This window comes from Nycticebus coucang, chromosome 2, assembly GCF_027406575.1.
Source record: "Nycticebus coucang isolate mNycCou1 chromosome 2, mNycCou1.pri, whole genome shotgun sequence".
NCBI classification, from domain to species: Eukaryota; Metazoa; Chordata; class Mammalia; order Primates; family Lorisidae; genus Nycticebus; species Nycticebus coucang.
Window position 1 is genome coordinate 97,024,726 of NC_069781.1, and position 23,923 is coordinate 97,048,648.

A 23,923-nucleotide genomic window follows, 5' to 3' on the forward strand; every position below is an offset into this window, starting at 1 on the left:
CGCATGCTTGCAAGTTGAATTTCAGGGGAGAGATAGGAATGATTTATGGTGACATCTATTAAGACTTTATGGAACATAATACATGTGTCCTTGCTCCTACCGTAAAATTAATCGTTGCTAATTAGTTAGGGCTGCCAGCTCACTTATGTGTGTGAGTCCGTCACACTAGCTTCTCCCATCCTGCTAATTAGCCTGCCGCAGTCTCCTACCATCCCAGGACAGTGAGTCTCCTCTCACTGTACATTTCTTATTTAAACAACCAAGACTACTGTTTGGCTTTGGATAGAGGTTTAACTTTGAGAGCACAGCAATCCTCCTGGGCAATCCTGTGATGTCAAGTGAAACAATTTTCCCCACACTATCAGACATCCTGTAAGTGCATTTGACCCAAAATTAATATCCCTCTCTTTCTCTCTTGGTGAAAACGTTCTTCTCACCAAGTATCAAATTCCCATGAAATAATACAATTAAAGCTCTCAGGCACTTGGTTTTGGCCATGTCTGGCTTGCTGGTGTCAAGTGGAGATGATTCTGGTGGACCAACACCATGAGTGCAGCCGAGCAGCTCCTTGGCCACAGTGACAGCTGCCTGGGGTAGAGTTCTGTAGTGATCAGCTGTAAGGGAGATGCTTTGAGGTCCTGAAGATATCATGACAATGACTGAGCTTGTCCGCAGCCTCACAGCCCTTGGAGTGGCCACAATTTCATTGTACTTGCCTAGGGAATATCAGTTGTATAATTGCTCTTGACATTTCCATGGTAAAAAGAGGATGATTCTGTTGAATTTTTCCAAGAGCAAGTAGCCTATTTTGTCCAACGATCATAATTCTAGGGGTGGCAGTCCCACGCAGTTATTATCATGTAGAATGACAATAAGACGAAAGGGCTTTTTCTAAACACAGTTCTGTTCCCAGTGAAGCCTGTTCATTCCTCTGCTCAATGAGCCAAGAAAACAGCCAGGCACGGGAGAGAGAAAAATCCCGTTTGCATTGATCGCATCGTGCATGCCTCTGCCCAGCTCCTGTGAGGCGGCTTATTTCACACATCCTCGTGACAGAGTAATGTGACTTCATTGACTGGCAGGCAGCTGTCGGTGCAGCGTGTGAAGTGTCTGGGTGTGCATATGTGTGTGTGATGCCCACACACCAAAATCAAGACGGAATGAAAAGCATAGCATTGCTGTGGAAATTTAAAGGGGAAGTCAATCTTCCGTAAAATTTACTCACAAAAGGGAGACTGTAGCTATGTTCAAATTCAAGCCTATCTTTAGCTCAGCTGCCAAGCAACGGAAGAGGACTGATTTCAGTTCTTAACCTTTTTTGCTTTGGGACAGGGCTCCAGAGAACAGGTGCTAGAAAGGCAGCACCAGGCACCCAGAGTCCAGTGGGGCAGCAACAGATGTTAGCATCCCGCTGTCTGCCTACCACTGTCACACCCATTCATACCCTCCTGCCACTTCTCCTCCCCTGTGTCACTGCTCGGCCCTCTTTGCATCTGCTTCTGTTCCCTGTCTTCACTGCACCTCCTCAAGCTGAAATCAGTCCAGTGAAAGGTGACATTTGACAGCAGCTTCTGACATGAGATGCAGAGATTCACATGCTGTGAACCCATAATTATCTGCACTGCGGAGATCTTAAAGGGATCCAAATGGTGTTTATGCATGCATGTAATCTTTTTATTTCTGAGAAGTCTTTTCAAATAGATGACCAAGAAATAAGGGATGTTTTTAATGACAAATTTACATGCTTTTTAATGAACTCTGCTTTGGTGATAACTCTGGATCACTTAATTTGGCATCCTAGTTAAGGGAAAATATGATTGAGAAAGCTATTGATGTCTCTGAGAGTCATGTGGAGCATGGTAGCTGAGTGAATGATTCACTCTATTGTCAAATAACTTGATTCTTTGGATTTATAGTTTCACCCTTTCATTATATTTTCATGGCCCTACTATAATCTAGAACTTGACGATAATGTTTTTGTTAGGGCAACATCTTCCTCCCTTCTCTCTCTGTTTCTGGACATTCAATTACTCCATGCATATTGCTACCAGACAACATGCTACTCACATAAAGCTATTCTGTTGCTCAGGAACCTGTCATAGCTTCCATCCACTTCTATCATTGAGTCTAGACCCCCCATCTGACCTTCAATCTCTCTACAATCTGGTCTGATTTACTTATCTAAGCACACACAGAAACCTCCACGACACCCCCTCTTATTGCACTGCAGCTAAGCAGAGCAATCCTAGTCCCATCACCTTGCCTTGGTGCCTTTCCTACTTCTGCCTCTTTTAAGAGCCCTCCTTTGTCTGCACCTATTAAATAAATATATTCTTCACATCTGAGCCTCCATTCTTTTGTATCCATGAAGCCTTTCTGATGTTTACCATGGAAATCAACCTCTTTGTCAAGTTCCTCACACTCCAGTAGGCAAATGCGTGGCACCATTTTTGCGCAAGCATCTTGCATTGATCTTAGTGTCTTATCTACAAGTTTTATTTCCAGAATGAATTTTTTACTTTCTTGATTCTTCATCTCCAGAATGCACACTATGCCACTTTAGTGTAAACAACAATTGAACTTGGATTCAAAAGATCAGGTTTGAGGTCCAGCTTTATAACTGAGAAGCCGTGTAACCTTGGATGAAGTCTTTGACCTCTTTAAGCCTGTTTTCTTGGCTGTAAAATGGAACTTAGGATGTTTTCACAGCCAGTTTGTCCGAGTTATTTTGATGCTCAAATAAGTAGCATATGAGAGTACTTTATGAACCTTGAAGTGCTCCATGAACAGAAGGCCCCATTATTATTGTGGTTTGTCAATTAATGTTAAATTGAACCAATAAAATGTATCTGTGAGGCACCGTGCAGTTCTGAGTGCCCCATTGCTAAGTGGCAGTGGTCACGCCATATAGCATTTATTATACTTTTCATTGTTCAGACTTCTGTCTATTTAGAATACCATTTTGTTCTTGCCAGTGCTCCAGAGGTTGCAGGGGTTAGATATTTTTATTCCCATTTTACAGTTAGAGGAAAAAAATCAAAGAGGACAAATACATTAAATGACTTGCTGTCAATCATATAGTTAGATGATGGCCATGAGTGAAATGAAGCTTTTATTCTTCCTCTTAATCCTTTTCTATAAATGGTGGTCATTTTTGTTCTCTGCCTCCTTCACCACCACCTGGTCCCAGCCAGTAAGACACTTTCCTCTGTGGTTTCCACTTTTCCTCTTTTACCTTCGTTGGTTCTTGCACAGTGAGGGTAGTTTCACCTGGGTTTGCAAGGATCTCACTCCTGTTCAATTTCCTTACAATCCTGTGCACATTCATCAGGTAGAAGGACAAAATATAAGAGACATTATATTATTCCTTACAAATACTGTTGGCTTGTTGAAGTATTCTTAGGTGAGGAAGGGTGGATCAGAGAAGTTACCTGAGTCCAGCGTTAGATCCTCACTATCTCTGCCAACAGTTCAATCGTTCTGAAAAGCAGGTTGTCCCCAGAGGCTTGTCTACCCAGGCCCCAGGCAGAGTTATCTCTTTTGGGCTTGAGAACAGATGACAGACTATCTGACGCTGTGCCAGACTGGAGGTAGGGGTGCACAGCACTAATGTAGTTGTCCTCCACCCCATGTCTAACTTCCCTTAGGTGCACCTGCTGTACCCATGGGCCCAAAGTCTGGAGCCATTCCAGCTTCCACCAAATAGGGCAGCCCCCCTCTATCCAACACCCCCACAGAGGTTGTCTCATGCATCAATGTAGCAAACACACACCATCTCTCTTTTAGAAATGTGCTGAAAAATCTCATTAATTGAGGTTTCCACCTTATCTCCACTTGACTGTTAGGTATGAGAGGCAAACTGGCATGTCCACTTGCCAGTGTAAACAGAATGTCTTCAATGTCTTCCTAAGGAAGTACTGCTGGCAGCACTGACATCTTTTAGCCATATCCACAGGGACAAAGTGTGATCAAATGATGACGTCCTCAACTTCAGTATAAACTTCAGCATCATTAGCATTGGCTCATTCCTGAATGAATGGCTTTAATGTAATCTAATCAGAATATCTGATGACATTTGAATACTTTAGACCACGCCAATCCCAGATATAAATGGTTTACAGGAATATATAAGAGACAGAATTTTTAATCACCCTGCACAAGTGGTTCCCTTCGTAATGGCAGTATTGAAGCTCTCCCAGCAGAAGGCAATTCTGTAAAGGACTTCATTACAAAACCTGGGGAAACATAACAGTAGCCAAATTGGTCTGACCCACTATGGTATCTCCACCAGGACCCCCAACCCTAATGGGTGAAGCAGTTCTGTCCTTTCTGAAGCACTACAATTAGGTCGATGTGACCTGGCTGTACACTTTTAACCGTTGTCCTCCGAAAGCTGAATCTTTAGCACTGATGGCAAACTTTAGAAGTCTTCCAGCTGACAGAAGCATAAAGTAAGTCCTTATCCCAAGACAGGGAGAAAATGAACCCAAGCACTGTGACTCTCACTTTATAAATCTGCTCTCAGCTCATAAACTACTTTTAACATCGCTGCTTCTTGATGTGAGTTCACACCCAAGATGTTGCAGCTCATCAAAGATGAGGGAGGGTATAAATAGGCAGAAGGCAAAAGAAATAAATCTAGTGGCTGCAGAGAATGGGTAATTTGACTCTGGAGGACAGGCTATAGTAATATTCCACTGGCTTCATATAGCCATTATCTCCCTTGCCCTCCCTCATCCTCACACTTTTGAACTATATAATATTGTGTTTGGTTGGTAAAATGTTTATAATGAGAAGGGTCAGGGTATAATGAAAAGGGCACTGGAGTTTTTTTTTTTTTTTTTGGCCGGGGCTGGGTTTGAACCCGCCACCTCCGGCATATGGGACCGGCGCCCTACTCACTGAGCCACAGGTGCCGCCCAGTTTTGTTTTTTTTTTTTTGAGACAGAATCTCACTATGTCTCCTTGGTAGAGTGCTATGGTGTCACAGCTCACAGAAATCTCAAACTCTTGGGCTTAAGTAATTCTCTTGCCTCAGCCTTCCGGGTAGCTGGGACTACAGGTGCCTGCCACAACACCTGGCTATTTCTTTTTGTTGTAGTCATCATTGTTGTTTAGCAGGCCTCGGGTTCAAACCTGCCAGCCTGTGTATGTGGCCGGTGCCATAACCACTGTGTTATGAACGCCGAGCTAGGGCACTGGATTTGAGGGCAAGTGGGACAGAGCATCAGATGGTCTGTTATTTGTCCTCAAGCTCCCCTCCCCCACCAAAAAAAAACTAAATCTAAAACACTTGTCTGCAGAAATTGCCAACTGGCACTAAAGGATGAGAACTAATAGTATGGGTATTGGAGCCCCAGACTAATGTTATCTTTAGCTCTAGATTAAAGGCCTCCTCTCTGCCTACTCACTCTAAATCAAGGTCTGCCTGTCTAAGGGTTCTCCCAATGACCCAGTTCCTAACCAGTCATCCTCTGCAGAGAGACTCCCTGGAAACAGAATTACTGACATAACAGCACGAGGAACTCATCTTAGCTAGCCAATCTTTACTTCTTAAAACATAAATAGGATTCTAGATCCACCATACATCTGATGACAATAAGCACTTAAGAGATCCAGAGAAAAACTGGTCTTGAAAAAAACAGGTATTTCATGAAGAGCATTTAAAAGAAAAAAAAAAGTGTTTTCTCTGACATTAGATTTTATATGCTTAAAAATAGGTAATAGGTAAAAGATAGATAGGTCTGGAAAAGGAATTATGACAGAGCAAGAAGGGACTCATTACCAATATATGAAGGTAGAAATCAGAGTTTCAATCATAGGTTTAAAAGTCATTCTAGAAAATTTTCCAGCATAAAGAATAAAAAGAGATGGAGAATGTCAGGGAAGAAAGGATAAGAGAAACAGAGAATCAGTCCATGAGAGGTGACATATGATGATTAAGATTTCTGAATAATGTGGCTTGGTGCCTGTGGCTCAAGCGGCTAAGGCACCAGCCACATACACCTGAGCTAGTGGGTTTAAATCCAGCCTGGGCCCACCAAACAGCAATGCCGGCTGCAACCAAAAAATGGCTGGGTGTTGTGGCGGACGCCTGTAGTCTCAGCTACTTGGGAGGTGGAGGCAGGAGAATCGCTTGAGCTCAGGAGTTGGAGATTGCTGTGAGCTGTGATGCCACAGCACTCTACCCAGGGTGACAGCTTGAATCTGTCTCAAAAAAAAAAAAAAAAAAAGATTTCCGAATAATGGGCCGGACATGGTGGCTCATGCCTGTAATCCTAGCACTCTGGGAGGCTGAGGCGGGTGGATTGCATGAGCTCATGGGTTTGAGAACTGCCTAAGCAAAACCCCATCTCTACTAAAAATAGAATAACAAAGGTAAGAGGATTGCTTGAGCCCAAAAGTTTGAGGTTGCTGTGAGCTATGATGCTAGAGCACCCTACCCAGGGCAATGGTTGGAGGCTCTGTCTCAGAAAAACAAAAAACAAAAACAAACAAATAAAAAAAGATTTCTAAATAATGATGAGAACAGAGAAAAATTGCAAGGGGCAAATTATCAAAGAAAAGAAGAAAAGACAGTTTCTCAGTCATGAAAAAGCACCATAGACCTCAAATTAAGAAGCCCACTAAGCACCAGTGAATAAATGAAAATTTTGCCTACTCAAATGAGATGCTTGGACAATCATGAGATTACAAAAGAGAAATCATAGAGGGGAGACAAGATGGCGGACTGAAGCCAGCTTTCAACAAAGGCTCCCGTCCAGAAGGAGAGTTAAGGGACAGGAATTTAGTAAGTATCCTGGTGGACTTGAGCCTCACCAAGAGAGAAGGCTGAAGAACGCACATCAACACCGCTGAGGCAAGTTGTGATCACAAGGACGCAAACAAAAGGTACAAAATCCACCACCAAGCGGACGGGAGTCCCCCTCCCCCATGAGACCAGCTCAAGAGCCCCACAATTGAACAAGCGGGCAGAAATTAAAGGCCCTCCCACTACACTCCACGGGAGAGACCTTCTAAAAACTGGACCTACCTCCCCTACTGGGGTGCCGTGGCGTTCTCCTGCCGGACATAGGGCTGAATAAAACTTTGGGAATCCTTTGCCGGCAACCCTGAATCCCCGGCGCTCCCCTCCCACCCACTGAGGTCTGGAGGCCTGTCCCCCAGGACTTCGGATCCTTGGGTGATTTCTCAAGGGGAGTGGACAGTCCCCGAGTTGCGACTGGTCAGCATTGACTCTGAGGCGCGCCGAGTGAGGAGAGGGCACCGGGCTGAGGGGGAGTCACGCCTCGCGGCACTTCCCTGCTGTGCAGTGCACCAACCCTCCCCGGGCATACGGGGCCCAAGACTGAATCAGACTCTGACCTCCCTGCTGAGAGCTGAGAGCCCCTACTCTCACTCGGGGTCTGAGGGCCTATCCCCCAGGAGTTCGGCTCCTTGGGTGATTTCTCGAGGGGAGTGCACAGTGCCTGAGCTGCGTCAGGTCAGCGCTGACTCTGGGATACGTGAGCGAGGAGAGGGCACTCTGCTGAGGGGAAATCAAGCCTTGGCGGCACTTCCCTGCGGTGCAGTGCAGGAGCCCTCCCCGGACCGTAGTATTGCGTAAAACTGAATGAAACTCTAGCTTCCCCCCCCCACTCCCAATCGGGGTCTGGGGGCCCATCCCCCAAGAGTTCTGATTCTTGGGGGATCTCTTAAGGGGTGTGGACCCAGCACAAACTGCGGCCGCTCAGTGCTGACTCTGGGGTGCGGGACAGAGGAGAAAAGGGTCGCCTGAGTGCCCACACCAGAGCAGCAGTTCCCTGGAGGTAGATCAACAGCCGTTTTTTCTTTAACGGCAGAACGCTCACTTCTGGATATTCTGAGGCCACACCCCCTGTCTCCCTGGGCAACCAGAGGAGGCCACCGGTGACACGGCTCACAAACCCGGGAAGCTTCCAGGGCGGGGCCGACCCAGAGAGGTGTTCAGACGCAATTCTCCAGCAGCAAAGACGTTTGAACTCAAAACAGCCCGTCTTCTGTAGGCGACGACAGGAACAGAGACAGAACCTCACAAAGTTGTCTGTTCTGTTCTGTTCTGTTAGCAGCATCCATCAGGGACAGGGCTAAGCCTGAGTGAACACCTCCTTCCCATCACCTGCATCAAACACTCAAAGATGTCAGGCCCCATCTCCTCCTGCTAGATAGCGGCAGTCTGCTGGGGCCTGGCAGACTTCCTTGCAATTTAGGCAGGTGCAAACCCCTGGAGTGTCTGTTCACTGCAGGCAACTGGGTTAGCCATCTGCAGAGATACCAGTGACTGGGTCCAACGGAGGGGCAAAGTGGGGAAGGAGACGTCAACCTTCCCAGACTGCTCTGTTTGCTGGGTGGCTCCTCCTGACTCCACGCTGCACTGGGGTGAGCTGTGTCAGAGGAGTCACCAGGCCCCTGTGATCCGGTTCCCAGAGACCTCTTGAACCCTTCCACCCGAGACAAGTGCCGATTGAGACAGTTGATTCGGACCTTTTGAACTGGGCTAATAGACTGAGGACTTTTCATGCGGTGCCCTGGGTGTGCGATTGTAGGAAGGTTTGATTCTCCTTTTCCAACTGGGGCCAGAGGTGGGCAGGCGGGGTGACTTAATTGCTGATTTTTCCACACAGCTGAGACTTCAAGCCAGAGTAGAAGTTGCAATAGGATCGAACAGAAACCAGCTGAAAACAAGACAGAACCACTTTGCTCCACCACACCAGACAGGGCCCCAGTTTCTCAGGCCACAACACTGTACGGGCCCTCGATAAAACCCCAGGGGAAAAACCAAAGGGAGTAAACCATGGGGCGGAATCAGCGGAAAAACTCTGGTAACATGAATAACCAGAATAGATCAACCCCCCCAAGAAAAGATACGGCAGATGTGATTGACGATCCCATTCATAAACAACTGGCTGAGATGTCAGAAGTCGAATTCAGAATTTGGTTTGCAGACAAGATTAATAAAATGGAATTAGGAATTCGAGGAGAAATTCAAAAATTGTCTCAAGAATTTAACGAATTTAAAGACAAAACCACCAAAGACTTAGACACACTGAAACAAGAACTTACAGCCCTCAAAGATATGAAAAATACAGTAGAATCCCTCAGTAACAGAATGGAACAAGCAGAAGAAAGGATTTCTGACATTGAAGATAAAGTCTTCGAACGCTCCCAATCTCTCAAAGAGGAAGAGAAATGGAGAGCAAAAACGGATCACTCACTCAGAGAACTCTCAGATAATTCGAAAAAAAAACAACATAAGGGTTATAGGAATTTCGGAGAACGATGAAGTGGCTGCCAAGGGCACAGAGGCCCTTCTACATGAAATTATGAAAGAAAATTTTCCAGACATGCCTAGAGAATCTGAAATTCAGATAGCAGACAGCTTCAGAACCCCAGCACGATTCAACCCCAATAAGCCATCTCCCAGACATATCATAATTAGCTTCACTAAAGTTAACATGAAAGAGAAGATTCTCAAAGCAGCCCGGCGAAAGAAAACTATAACGTACAAAGGTAAGAATATTAGAATAACTGCAGATCTCTCTGCTGAAACTTTTCAAGCCAGAAGAGGCTGGTCATCAACTTTTAATCTCTTAAAGCAAAAAAACTTTCAACCCAGGATCTTGTATCCAGCTAAACTGAGTTTCATCTATGATGGAGAAATTAAATACTTCAATGACATTCATATGTTGAAAAAATTTGCCATAAGTAAACCAGCTCTTCAGGATGTTCTCAGACCTATCCTCCACAATGACCAACCCAATCCTATACCACAAAAGTAAACTCACTCAGAAACTTCGGATCAAACTCCAACTTCCACACTGGCGAAAGGATTAAAAATGTCCACTGGACCTTTGAAAAACTCGATACCCAAAATTCCACCAGACTTATCAATACTCTCCATCAATGTGAATGGCTTAAACTGTCCTCTAAAGAGGCATAGGTTAGCTGACTGGATACAAAAACTCAAGCCAGATATTTGTTGCATACAAGAGTCACATCTCAACTTAAAAGACAAATACAGACTCAGGGTGAAAGGATGGTCATCCATATTTCAGGCAAATGGTCATCAGAAAAAAGCAGGTGTTGCAATTTTATTTGCAGATACAGTAGGCTTTAAACCATCAAAAGTAAGGAAGGACAAGAATGGTCACTTCATATTTGTTAAGGGTAATACTCAATATGATGAGATCTCAATTATTAATATCTATGCACCCAACCAGAATGCACCTCAATTTATAAGAGAAACTCTAACAGACATGAGTAACTTGATTTCCTCCAGCTCCATAATCGTTGGAGATTTCAACACTCCCTTGGCAGTGTTGGATGGATCCTCCAGAAAGAAGCTGAGCAAAGAAATCTTAGATTTAAACCTAACCATCCAATATTTAGATTTAGCAGACATCTACAGAACATTTCATCCCAACAAAACTGAATACACATACTTCTCATCAGCCCACGGAACTTACTCCAAAATTGATCACATTTTAGGTCACAAGTCTAACCTCAGTAAATTTAAAGGAATAGAAATTATTCCATGCATCTTCTCAGACCATCATGGAATAAAACTTGAATTGAGTAACAACAGGAATCTGCATACCCATACAAAAACATGGAAGTTAAATAACCTTATGCTGAATGATAGCTGGGTCAGAGATGAGGTTAAGAAAGAAATCACCAATTTTTTGGAACAAAACGACAATGAAGACACAAACTATCAGAACCTCTGGGACACTGCAAAGGCAGTTCTAAGAGGGAAATTTATAGCACTGCAAGCCTTCCTCAAGAGAACAGAAAGAGGGGAAGTTAACAACTTAATGGGACATCTCACGCAACTGGAAAAGGAAGAACATTCCAACCCCAAACCCAGTAGAAGAAAAGAAATAACCAAAATTAGAGCAGAATTAAATGAAATTGAAAACAAAAGAATAATACAACAGATTAATAAATCAAAAAGCTGGTTTTTTGAAAAGGTCAATAAAATAGATAAACCTCTGGCCAACCTAATCAGGAAAAAAAGAGTAAAATCTCTAATATCATCAATCAGAAACAACAAAGACGAAATAACCACAGACTCATCAGAAATCCAAAAAATCCTTAATGAATATTACAAGAAACTTTATTCTCAGAAATATGAAAATCTGAAGGAAATAGACCGATACTTGGAAGCACGCCACCTTCCAAGACTTAACCAGAATCAAGTGGAAATGTTGGACAGACCCATATCAAGTTCAGAAATAGCATCAACTATACAAAACCTCCCTAAAAAGAAAAGCCCGGGACCAGATGGTTTCACGTCAGAATTCTACCAAACCTTTAAAGAGGAATTAGTACCTATATTACTCAACCTGTTCCAAAATGTAGAAAAAGAAGGAAGACTACCCAACACGTTCTATGAAGCAAACATCACCCTGATCCCCAAACCAGGAAAAGACCCAACAAGAAAAGAAAATTATAGACCAATATCACTAATGAATATAGATGCAAAAATATTCAACAAGATCCTAACAAACAGAATCCAGCAACACATCAAACAAATTATACATCATGACCAAGGTTGGTTTTATCCCAGGGTCTCAAGGCTGGTTCAATATACATAAATCTATAAATGTAATTCAGCACATAAACAAATTAAAAAACAAAGACCATATGATTCTCTCAATTGATGCAGAAAAAGCTTTTGATAATATCCAGCATCCCTTCATGATCAGAACACTCAAGAAAATTGGTCTAGAAGGGACTTTTCTTAAACTGATAGAGGCTATCTACAGCAAACCCACAGCCAATATCATATTGAATGGAGTTAAATTGGAATCATTTCCACTCAGATCAGGAACCAGACAAGGCCGCCCATTGTCTCCATTGCTTTTCAACATTGTAATGGAAGTTTTAGCCACCGCAATTAGGGAAGAAAAGGCGATCAAGGGTATCCATATAGGGTCAGAAGAGATCAAACTCTCGCTCTTCGCAGATGATATGATTGTGTATCTGGAAAACACTAGGGACTCTACTACAAAACTCCTAGAAGTGATCAAGGAATACAGCAGCGTCTCAGGTTACAAAATCAACATTCATAAATCGGTAGCCTTTATATACACCAACAACAGTCAAATTGAAAAAGCAGTTAAGGACTCTATCCCATTCACAGTAGTGCCAAAGAAGATGAAATATTTGGGAATTTACCTAACAAAAGACGTGAAAGATCTCTATAAAGAGAACTATGAAACTCTAAGAAAAGAAATAGCTGAAAATGTTAACAAATGGAAAAACATACCATGCTCATGGCTAGGAAGAATCAACATTATCAAAATGTCCATACTACCCAAAGCAATATATAATTTCAATGCACTCCCTATTAAAGCTCCACTGTCATATTTTAAAGATCTTGAAAAAACATTACTTCGTTTTATATGGAATCAGAAAAAACCTCGAATAGCCAAGACATTACTCAGAAATAAAAAGAAAACAGGAGGAATCACACTACCAGACCTCAGACTTTACTACAAATCGATAGTGATCAAAACAGCATGGTATTGGCACAAAAACAGAGAAGTAGATATCTGGAATAGAATAGAGAACCAAGAGATGAATCCAGCTACTTACCGCTATTTGATTTTTGACAAGCCAATTAAAAACATTCAGTGGGGAAAAGATTCCCTATTTAACAAATGGTGCTGGGTGAACTGGCTGGCAACCTGCAGAAGACTGAAATTGGACCCACACCTTTCACCATTAACTAAGATAGACTCTCATTGGATTAAAGATTTAAACTTAAGACATGAAACTATAAAAATACTAGAGGAGAATGCAGGGAAAACCCTTGAAGAAATTGGTCTGGGTGAGTATTTCATGAGGAGAACCCCCCGGGCAATTGAAGCAGCTTCAAAAATACACTACTGGGACTTGATCAAACTAAAAAGCTTCTGCACAGCTAAGAACACAGTAAGCAGAGCAAGCAGACAGCCCTCAGAATGGGAGAAGATATTTGCAGGGTATATCTCTGACAAAGGTTTAATAAACAGAATCCACAGAGAACTCAAACGCATCAGCAAGAAAAAAACAAGGGATCCCATCACAGGCTGGGCAAGGGATTTGAAGAGAAACTTCTCTGAAGAAGACAGGCGCACGGCCTTCAGACATATGAAAAAATGCTCATCATCTTTAATCATCAGAGAAATGCAAATCAAAACTACTTTGAGATATCATCTAACTCCAATGAGACTAGCCTATATCACAAAATCTCAAGACCAGAGATGTTGGCGTGGATGCGGAGAAAAGGGAACACTTCTGCACTGCTGGTGGGAATGCAAATTAATACATTCCTTTTGGAAAGATATATGGAGAACACTCAGAGATCTAAAAATAGATCTGCCATTCAATCCTGTAATTCCTCTGCTGGGCATATACCCAGAAGACCAAAAATCACAACATAACAAAGATATTTGTACCAGAATGTTTATTGCAGCCCAATTCATAATAGCTAAGTCATGGAAAAAGCCCAAGTGCCCATGGATCCACGAATGGATTAATAAATTGTGGTATATGTACACCATGGAATACTATGCAGCCTTAAAGAAAGATGGAGACTTTACCTCTTTCATGTTTACATGGATGGAGCTGGAACATATTCTTCTTAGTAAAGTATCCCAAGAATGGAAGAAAAAATACCCAATGTACACAGCCCTACTATGAAACTAATTTGGGACTCTCACATGAAAGCTATAACCCAGCTACAACTTAACAATAGGGGGAAGTGGGAAAGGGGGGGGATGGGTAGAGGGAGGGGAATCAGTGGGATCACACCTGTGGTGCATATTACAGGGGTATTTGCGAAACTTGGTAAATGTAGAATGTAAATGTTTTGGCACAGTAACTGAGATAACGCCGGAAAGGCTATGTTAACCACTGTGATAAAAATGTGTCAAATGGTTTATGAAGTGAGTGTATGATGCCCCATAATCATATCATTGTATACAGTTATGATTTAATAAAAAAAAAAGGAAGTTTGAATAATATGCTTAACACAATGCCTAGCCCACAGCTGATGGGCGTGTAATGACTGTTTACTTCCCCTTCCTCTTATTCATCCCTGAATCTTCTACAGCACCAGTTTTTTTTTCCCCCATAGATGTGTAAATGGCGAATCAGGGCATGGGGGAGTGTTTGTTTGAAAGATGCTGGAAGGATCATAAAATCCTTTAAGGAAATAAATATTAACATTGCCTGTCTGAGTTCTCCAATAAGCATATGGAAGAGCGAAATACCCCAGGATTCTGCTTTGCATTAACACTGGACAGAAACTCAGGCAGAGGTGGGCAGCACTTGGGATGCGCCTGAAAATATTGCCTATGAGCCTCCATCTTTCAGATAGTGGCCACATGTCATTGGTTATGAGTTCTACGGAGCCTTTCTGTGGAATCAAGGAGGGTCTGCAACCAAGGAAGGCAGCCCGGAAAACTGGCATGAAGCTCCAGAACTCATAAAACAGCACCCTGATTTTGATTGCTTATTGGACTAAGAGCTTGCTCCTTCTTATGTTCAGAGCATTCCTCATAAAAACTCCAACCTGCTGTTGTAAAGGAGTTGTTTCCCATGACTCCATGGAGCCTTCCGACTTGCCCAGTTACACAGCCCTTTGCTCATCCCTGTCATCACCATTTATCACACTCTGATCACATTCTTATCTGTGTATTTCTCTTACCTGTCCTGCCCCCTCACTAGAGCACTCACACAGTGAGGATGCTCAATATATTTAAGACAGGATAAACTGTTCATTCCCTGAATGACCATGGAGTGGTTTCTGAGCCATGCCTGCCAAAAACAGAAGATTCCTTCTGCAGTGGGAACATTCCTCCAGAGGCATCGTGGTAAAGGCCAGCTAACTTGAAGAAGTCAATCAGAAAACCACAGTAGCTGCTAGATAAATTATTGAAGGAAGGGAAGTTTTAGTGGGGAGGGCCCAGGAGTGGAGGATTCCAGTGATTAAACAGGCATCAGCATGGAGGCTTCTGCAATAGCTTGGGAGGGGGAAAGAAGAATGTTAAAGGTATGTTTTCAGCCTTTAGAGCATGAAGAACTTTCGGGCTCGAGGATACAAAGTCAGAGGGGTAGGCAGTTATGACTGTCTGGCCCACCTGCCAGGATTTTGTATAATCTCTCTGCATAATGATTCTTGAAAATACAAACATTGCTGGGACTGACTGACAAGTATTGTTCCAGCGGGGAGAGCTGTCAGGGCAGATCAATCCAACTCTACCACATGCCTGTGTGTGGAACAGATATAATTTTGGCTGTTAGGGGATGTCAAAGCGAAGGCTGAACCGTATGTGTATTTTGAAGTGTGGTGCTCCTTCCAGTTTAACAGCTTGAAAGATTTCTGGGGCTTTCCCCCCTCAGCTTTTTTCTACAAGAAGTTTTGAGGATTTAATGTAAATAACTCTATTGCTTTTATCTGCTGTGATATCCAGGTTAAATGGATAACCCTCCTTTGCTGCTAGTGCGTGCTGTATGAGGCATCTGAGTAGGCACCTGGTGGCTTTACAGGAGTCTTGTTCTTCATGGCACCAAATGCAAGACTGACAGGCTGAGCTTGAAGGCTCAGGATGACTTGTGCTTATAGACCCCTTGGGAATCCCTGAAAATCCAGCTGCTCCCTTGGTGACCAAGTGCTATGCTATGCATTGGGTAGAGGCCCTCAGAAGGTCACTCACTCATCCTCTCTCTTCTCTGGTTCAGAATTTTTCTACACCCTCCACCCCACTTAGGATCTCTCCCACCAGTTTTGTCCTCTTCCTTCCCTCCTTTCTTTTGTTTTATTTTTCTGCCTGTTTAATTTCTTACCACCTACGATTCCCCTTAATTTACCAACACCCTAAACCTCCAAATCGCCCCCACTGCATCTGCAGGGGCCACTTGCTCTCTCTGGACTGACTTCTCACACACAGTGGCAGTCTCCATTTGCCGCCTCTACTCCCTCCCCTCCCGTCCCACTCAGGACTCTCACCAGCGCAGTCTGCCTTCTGTAGCTCCAGGGTCTTCATCTGTGGCCCCCTCTTCTGCCTTTGATTTGTGCATTTTGGTCTCATCTTCTCTCTCTCCCTGTTTTTCCTAATAGTCATGATTAGTCGTTGGTAACATCTCTGTCTCTTTGGGGTTGCATATTTGACCCCAGCTGCCCTGGCTATGGACAGCACCTCCCACAAGAGTCAGTTGCGCTGAGCTGTGCACCTCTGATAGACAATGGGTGGAGAGGAAAGATGGGTGAGTGAGTCAAGGGTGCCCCCCTTGGCTCTGCATCAGCCTCCAGCAGGACGCTATGTTCCAGGGCTGTGTCCTAACTGGCCTTCCTGCCTCTACTCCCACTGCAGCTGGATGGCTCTCTCTCATGATTTGTCCTGTCACTTCTCTCCATGCACAGAGGTCTTCAGCAGATCCCCAGAACTAGTGTATACAAGCCCCGTACTCACACATGATGTCAGCCACACTGTGCAATGTGTGGGCTGCAGCAGACTTCAGCTGCCACTTAGCCCCAACTCCCTGACTTAGCAATGAGGAATTGGAGGCATAGAGAATGAAGTCTCTGGTCTGAGAGTCTGTATTTATTAGTGTCAGAACTTTTCTAAACTACTTAGTGAGGTCTTCAAGGCCCTGTGTGATCCAGCCTCACTATGCTTTTACTGCATGTTGCCATTTCTCTTCAGGAAAACCCAAGAAAAATCACAATTTCCTAAACACAGCCTGGACTTTTCTTTCTCCTCACCTTGTTCTTTCCGCGCACCCCACACACACTTTCCACCCTCCAGTGAATGCCCTATTTCCCACCATTGTTTTCTCTTTATCAATAACCCATCTATTTTTATATGTTCATAGTATTATTAATTTACAAAATAGTTTTAATTGCTTATTGAGCTCTAGGTTCAGCAGTGGGTGAGGGGAAATTACACCTATTTGTCAATCCTACGCCCAAAGCGTTTTTGAGTATGCCCATAGGTGTTTATTTTTATGCCATTATGATGCTAAGTGCTGTGGACTCCTTGTGTAATGCTTTGGCTGAGGGTGGGTTTTGTGTCATATGTTCATCTGTTGTTGAGTTCTGCTATGAGAAATATTCTTAGGAAACTCATTTCTTACTCTAGGGACATTGTTGAGGATGTTAATCATTGTGCCAGGCAGCATCCTCTGTGTAAAATCCATTACATATATTCCTTTGAAAACTGTCATGAACAATCTTACTTTCTCTGTGCTTTTACTTACAGGTAGCCAAAATTTTATAAATGATTGTGTTTGCCTCTTGGCTTCTCCTGCCAGGAAGCTGAAACTCAAATTATGACTCAAATTTAATAACTTTGGGGGACACTATAATTTGCTCATTTGCATTTCTACTTAAAGCATTGTCTTAGATTTTTTCCTATTTCATGTCTCCTGACTTGAGTTGTTTTTGTAAGTTTTTGTTTTTCTCTGTGCCATATAAAATGCCTAAAATCTTTTGTGAATGAAGTAAAGATATGAGTAAATGGGACGATAGATAAACGTACATGGAGTTTACAAGTTTCTTGAGAACAATGACTATTTTACTCCTCCCTTTTTCTAGGCCCAATAAAAATGGGTTCTTAGTAAAGATTTGTTGTACTAAGATGATAAAAATAGAACCATGATTCCCGAGGTAGGCAAAGTCAAACTCACAGGCTTTTTCTATCTCACTTTGCTTTTCCCACGAAGGCCAAGGAAAGATAGTACATAGTGGAAAGAATTCAAATCCTGTTACTCATTGATTAACCTCAAATGAGTTATCAGCATATCTGATCCTCTCCTTTTTCTTTGCTATGAACATGGAGGTAAGAATACCCTACCAGATGGCTATGAAGATTGATAACTCTTGTAAATCTCTCAGCATACTCCCTGGCCCATATTAGCAATCAGCACATGTTAGGAACCCTCTTCCCTCTCTATTTTCTCATTTCATTGGAAACAGTCCTTGGGAAAAGATAAGTAAGTGGATTGCTCTATGACCACAAGTAAGTCAATTAGTTGTGGTGTCATCTGTAAAATAAATGCGACGATTGACCTCATTTGGAGGGATATGGAAATTAATTGATGGTAATGTGCATTGGGATTTTTTTACTGAAAAGTGCTTAAGAATAGCTCAGTTGTTACATGCTCTATTTCATCATTAATATTATTTATGAATATTTGCCCTTTACTTGCCCTGGAGTATTTTATGTCTGTGGTCTTAATTGCATTTATTTTCAGTTTAGTACCAATGTGTATCTTAATACAAAATGCATATGAAATTAAAAACATAATTTCCTTCACACAAATTTATTTTTAGTAGGGGGATGGTTTCACCTGACTCAATATGCTACTCCCACATTAAAACATCTAGTAAATAATTTTTATTACTTTTTTAAGTAATAAAATTACCGTAGTTTAAGTCAAGTAATAAAATTACTGTAGTTTAAGTCAAGTTCAAGTAATTTTCAAAGAGTTTAACTTTTACCTTCTGCTTTTCACACCCATACTTTATGCATATTGGCAGTTTTCTCATGAAATTCTTCATTATGAGATATTTAGTTCATTTCAGAAGGTAAATATGGATGTTTCAAGCATTTCTAGAAAAAAAGATATTAACTAAATGGAATACCTGTTTTCGCTTAGATGCCGGGAAACCCTCACTGTCTTCAGTCCCAATTAGAGACTTATGTTATAGAGTCCAAGGGTCACGCTTATGAGAGGCAGGGGAGCTAAGTCTTATCTAGTCTGGTCACCTTCCGGCCATAGGGCCCTGGTAAGGTCATATCACTGTGTCCAGCCTCACTCACTGAGCTGTTGAACACAGGGGAGTTGATGTCCATGATCTTGGAGTTCTCTTTCTATTTCAACATCCAATCCTTGGCGATAGAACTGCTTAAGGCAGGCATTTAAGACTACAGGGGAACAGAGAAATCTTCAGGAACTCCTAACACAGCATATTATCTTTTAGAGCATATTACTCTTCATCTGTCTTGTCAAAACCTTAAAATACCTTTCTTTTTGATTGCAGATCCCTTAGAACTTGGCATATATTAGATACTCAACAAATGTCTCAGTTTAAGATCTTCGTATTGAGGAGGTTATGTCCACTGGGCCAAGGGCTTTTACGAAACCCTGTTATTGAGGAAATAGGAAAGACACATTTCCTATTTAAGATGTTAAATGGATAAAATTACATTTATTTATTTTTTAAATTAGTTTTAGATTTAGTGATAATAGATGTAGACATGGATGAATCCTTTTCCTATTGCCCGTGTGCATATATATATAGAACACGTACTTCTGAGAGGACTCTGTGCTAGGAATTCAACTTAAGCAACCTGAAGCTGCAAGCCTGTCTGCAAACTGGTGGAGCTACTTGGTGACACGATGCATCATTTCAGTACTATGATGTGTTGTTAATTCAAAACTGGAAATCTGTGCCGTTCTGGTACTCATGAGACAAATGACCATGTCTGCCACATTTCCACTCTGGAAAATTCCATCAATGACAAAGATGCCCGGACAGTGCGCAGACCATATGAGTTTGGTGGTGTGTTTGTTATAGCTCTCATGGAGACCCCCTTTTCTTTTGGCAGGGTGAATGTTAAAGAGAAAGTTTACTATAAGTTTTTTTTAAATTCAGATTAATAGAAGGGTACAAATGCGAAGGTTACATTGTTTATATTTGTTAGGTAAAGTCTGAGTTGTAATTGAATCCTTCACCTAGGAGGTACTGTTTTGAATTTTCCTCCAAATTCAGGAAATCATTTATGGTGGAATTTGAGCTCTTATTTTTGTATTTTTTTAATTTTTTAAATTAAATTAAATTTAATTTTTTTGCAGTTTTTAGCTGGGGCTGGGTTTGAACATAGCACTTCTGGTAGGGGGCCAGTACCCTACTCCTTTGAGCCACAGGCACTACCCCTTATTATTTTATTTTTTATTACACTTATTCATGTTGAGTTTGAGGTGATTTTACTCGAGTCCTTGAAGTAAAAAGTGGAGAATTGACTAGTCTAAGAGAAAGGAAGCATGTAAGAATTTTACATGATGGCACAAAAGCTTATTTATCATGGAATCCTTGCCAGGTGTGTTAGCTGGAGTCTGTAATCTCAGCTACTTGTGATGCTAAGGTAGGAGGATCACTTGTGGCTAGGAGTTTGAAACCAGCCTGAGCAACATTGCAAGACATTCATCTCAAAAAAAAAAAAAAAAAAAAAATCATGGAATCAATCCTTAAGCTTGCTTTACTCAGAATGTTTTGTAAAAACTGAATCAGAATGTTCATGGGTCTCTTCAAAACAGTGATATTCCAAGTGCCAGTCCATAGTGAGATAGGAGTTTGTCTAGACTGTGAATCAGTGCATGGCTTCCTTTAATAAAAAGGTCTGACCCTCAGAAGTCAGCTCAATGCCATGCCAACAGCTGAACCAAACCTGGACTCTTAGCGTCACTATTAAAAGACATAGGAGAAATGGCAGTCTGTTGTCTCTGTAGCTTAGGCAAGCTCCACAACTTCTCTGTGTCTTGGGCTGGGGGCTGGGGAGGAAGGCACAGGTAAGGTGGAGAGAGAAAGTGTGAGCCAAGAGTGCAGTGGATGAGGGGAGTCACTGAGATGTCAACAAGGAGGGGGCAGAGGCGGTGCAAGGCAGTGGTTCCCGAAGATAGATCTTCAGATAGCTGGGGCTCTAGTAGGAGGGACAGGGAGCAAGGGGCAGAAGTAAGGCATGCAGGCCCTGATGTGTCTGGGCTAGAGGGAGGGGGAATGGCATCCATTTGAGAGAGTGGAAAGGGGAAAGGCACAGGGGTCCTCAGTGCATTTCTCAGGTTTTATTTGAGCCAGTGAGGGAGAGGGACTTTTCATGAGAGTTGGGGGAATGAGGAGCTTGTGGAGATACTGGCAGTGAGCCCACAGAGCACCATGGAAGGGTGTTCAGGGGGAGGTGAGGGGCTTTTGAGAGTTGGCAGGGAAAACATGAGAAATGTGGGGTGAGAAGCTGGATAACCAGGGACTTGGCAGTGGTGTTAGAGAGAAATGGGAAATGGGACAGCTTGAGATAAGTCCTGATGCTTTCTTGATGCAAAATGGGATGAAATTCTTGGCTCAGTGATACAGAAGCTTCAGATTAGAAGTCTACCCCTGACATCTCAGCGTTTGGGCTGCTTTATCACCTATATACTTAATAGGGTTATTGTCAGTTAACTGAGATAATAGAGTACAACACTATCTGTCTGTGGGTCTTATTATCACATGTATTTTTTTTTTTTTACGTGGATAAACAACTTGGTTTTATTATCAACAGTGCTTGGCATTTACAGATATTATTTTTAAAAGCTCAAAAAGTTTTTTAAAACATCAAATTTTGAATAATCATCAATAAGTAATTATCAAGTTTGGAGGGAAAGGTTGAAATTACTATTTCCTTATAAGCAAAAAGAAAAAAAAAAAAGTCCCGTGGCACATGTATTTTTCTAAAACTATTTGTATACTACCAATTGTATGCAAACTACTACAAGACCTGTCAGGTATACAAACACAAAATGATTACCTATGCCCCTAAGTAGCCTCAGTCTTAGAAAAAGAAATTTATTCTATTTATACAGAAAACATTGGCAACAGGACACCATGCAAATAATCTGTGGCCCAAAGCACAACAAAGCGAGTAAATGCAAATACAGTAAGTAGCCTATTTCCCAAAGAAAAGAGGCATTTACTGCTTTCAAGGTCAATAGGAGAAAACTGGGTTTAATCAATTTTAGTTTTGAAAATGATGAAATGGTAGCTTTAAAACTTACTTTCCACCAACTTTCCCCCTTGCATGGAATATGAAAAGAAAAAAATGTATAAATCAAATGCAAAAAATGTTAAATACTTGCCTTGGTCTGGTTAGAGTGTGATGTAAATCAAGTGGCAATTTAATTCCCACCGAACATGTGACAACCAGGGAGTTAAATATTAGATTTAAATAGGGCTGCTAATTCTCTGCAAGAATTACATTTGTGTCTTCATATGGGCACTCTACCTAATGAACACATTTCTCTCCTCTTAAATTCAGACGTCGCTACTGGAGCAAGAGAAATTAATATACGTTCTTATATTCATTAATATTGTTGCTCAGAAAAAGACCATTTGATTTTTATCACCCTGAGTTCCCAGAGGCTCACAGAGCCATTCTCAGCTCCAAACCATATGAATCATCAGAAGGAAAAAATCCCATTAAAGCAAAGCCTTAATCACCACTTGCATTTTATATAAATTTGTATCTAGAAAGAAATTGTACAGGGTATTACATCAATGAAGAACGGGTAAATACATGGTAGTATCATCCTTGCACAGAATATTATAAAGTTGTAAAAGGGAAAGATTTAGTACTACACACACAGTGTCACAGCATAACTCAGTCTCAAGGGTATTGTTGGGTGAAATATGCAAAATATGGAAGAATTCATATAGTATGATTCCATTTATGTCGGCATGAAAACAGGCAAAGCTGCGCAATCTCTTATGAGGGATATAATATTGGCAGCAAACTTGTAAAGGAAATGATTAACACAAAGTTTAAGGTAGTGATTATCCCTGGGAGATAAATAGGGACGGGGATACAATCGAGAAAGAATACGGTTATGCGCCTACTGTACTAGTGATATTCTATTTCTTAAAGGAGATATTGAGTTCCTAAGTATTCATTTTATTACAATTATTATTATTTGTACTGCAGGGATATGCTTTATATTTCTTTTTGTTTTTGTAAGGCAGTTCACAACCAAGAAAAATTGTCAGATTGCACTCCAGTGATATTAAATTGTGCTTAGCACCTGAGGTATTGCCCAGGGCCTCTGGAGAGGTACAGGGCTCCCTCTTAACCTTGGGTGCCTGCAGATGTGAAATGATTGGAGGATAAATCTGAATGCATGTGAGTTGAGAAGGGGAGGGCTTTGGTGCTCAAAGTGGTCCTAGACAGCTCTCTGAGGGAGCTTCGAACTGGACTTTGAAGGGTGGACTGAGCAGAGAGGAAGCCCAGGGATCATTTTAACTTTATACTCTATTTCTCACGTAAATCAAGTCTCCTGTCCTGTTTAACGCAATTTACAGTTGAAAAGAGACTTGGTGGGGGAGAGGACAAAGCCTGGATTCTGGATTTAGACAGACTTGGTTCTAGATCCCAATTCCACTCCCAGATGGAATCCTTGACATTCCTACAGATGTTTTTCCACTTATAAAATTCAGAGAGGAGAATAGGCTTGTGAGAATGAAATGAGGGAACATCGGTGGCCATGCATTGCCAGCTCTAGAGGGCACCGCAGTCTCTCTTTAATTCACTGCCACTCAGGGACAAGGACTTCAGAAAAGCACACGGTCAAGACCCAGGGGCTACCAGTGTTAAGGGGTAACATTTTATGTGCTGGGTGCACAGGCTGGCACTAGAGGTTTGTCCTCTACAGAGTCTCCTTGTGTTTTCTCTTGTTAGGTCTGTCATCTCTTTGGTGTCCACCTTGTAGCCAGTGAGTTTCTTTGGACCCTTGACTGCCTTGCTGCCCTGCTGCCCTGGAAGGCATCAGGATGAGTGACTTGAGCTAGTTCTGCTCCAGACTATACAGAGAGATATTCTTCTTTCTTCCCTAGATTGATCTTTGGAGAGCTGGGACTGAGTCCTGAATTAAGAAAGGGGCTAAGAAAGCCAGCTTCTGGCACAGTCTAGGTATTTCTGGTCTAAGCAAAAGAAGTCCCTGGGATACCACCATGGTCCAGCCTACCTCACAGAAGGGGTGAGGCTAAAGCTTTCATTAACACTGCCCAAATCTTGCATTTTTCCCTTTGTGTCCTTTATGCCTATCTCCCTTAGGAGTCAGAGACGGCTTAACAAGAATTAGGCATTCTTGGCTCTCTCTCTGCCTT

The 23,923-nt window shown here is 42.2% G+C and overlaps 1 protein-coding gene across 7 annotated transcripts in view; it reads left to right on the top strand.

Moving 5' to 3' along the window:
• Window positions 1-23,923, top strand: part of NTRK2 (neurotrophic receptor tyrosine kinase 2) — a 381,718-nt gene that overhangs the window by 258,503 nt on the left and 99,292 nt on the right. The gene's annotated exons all lie outside the window — the stretch shown is intronic.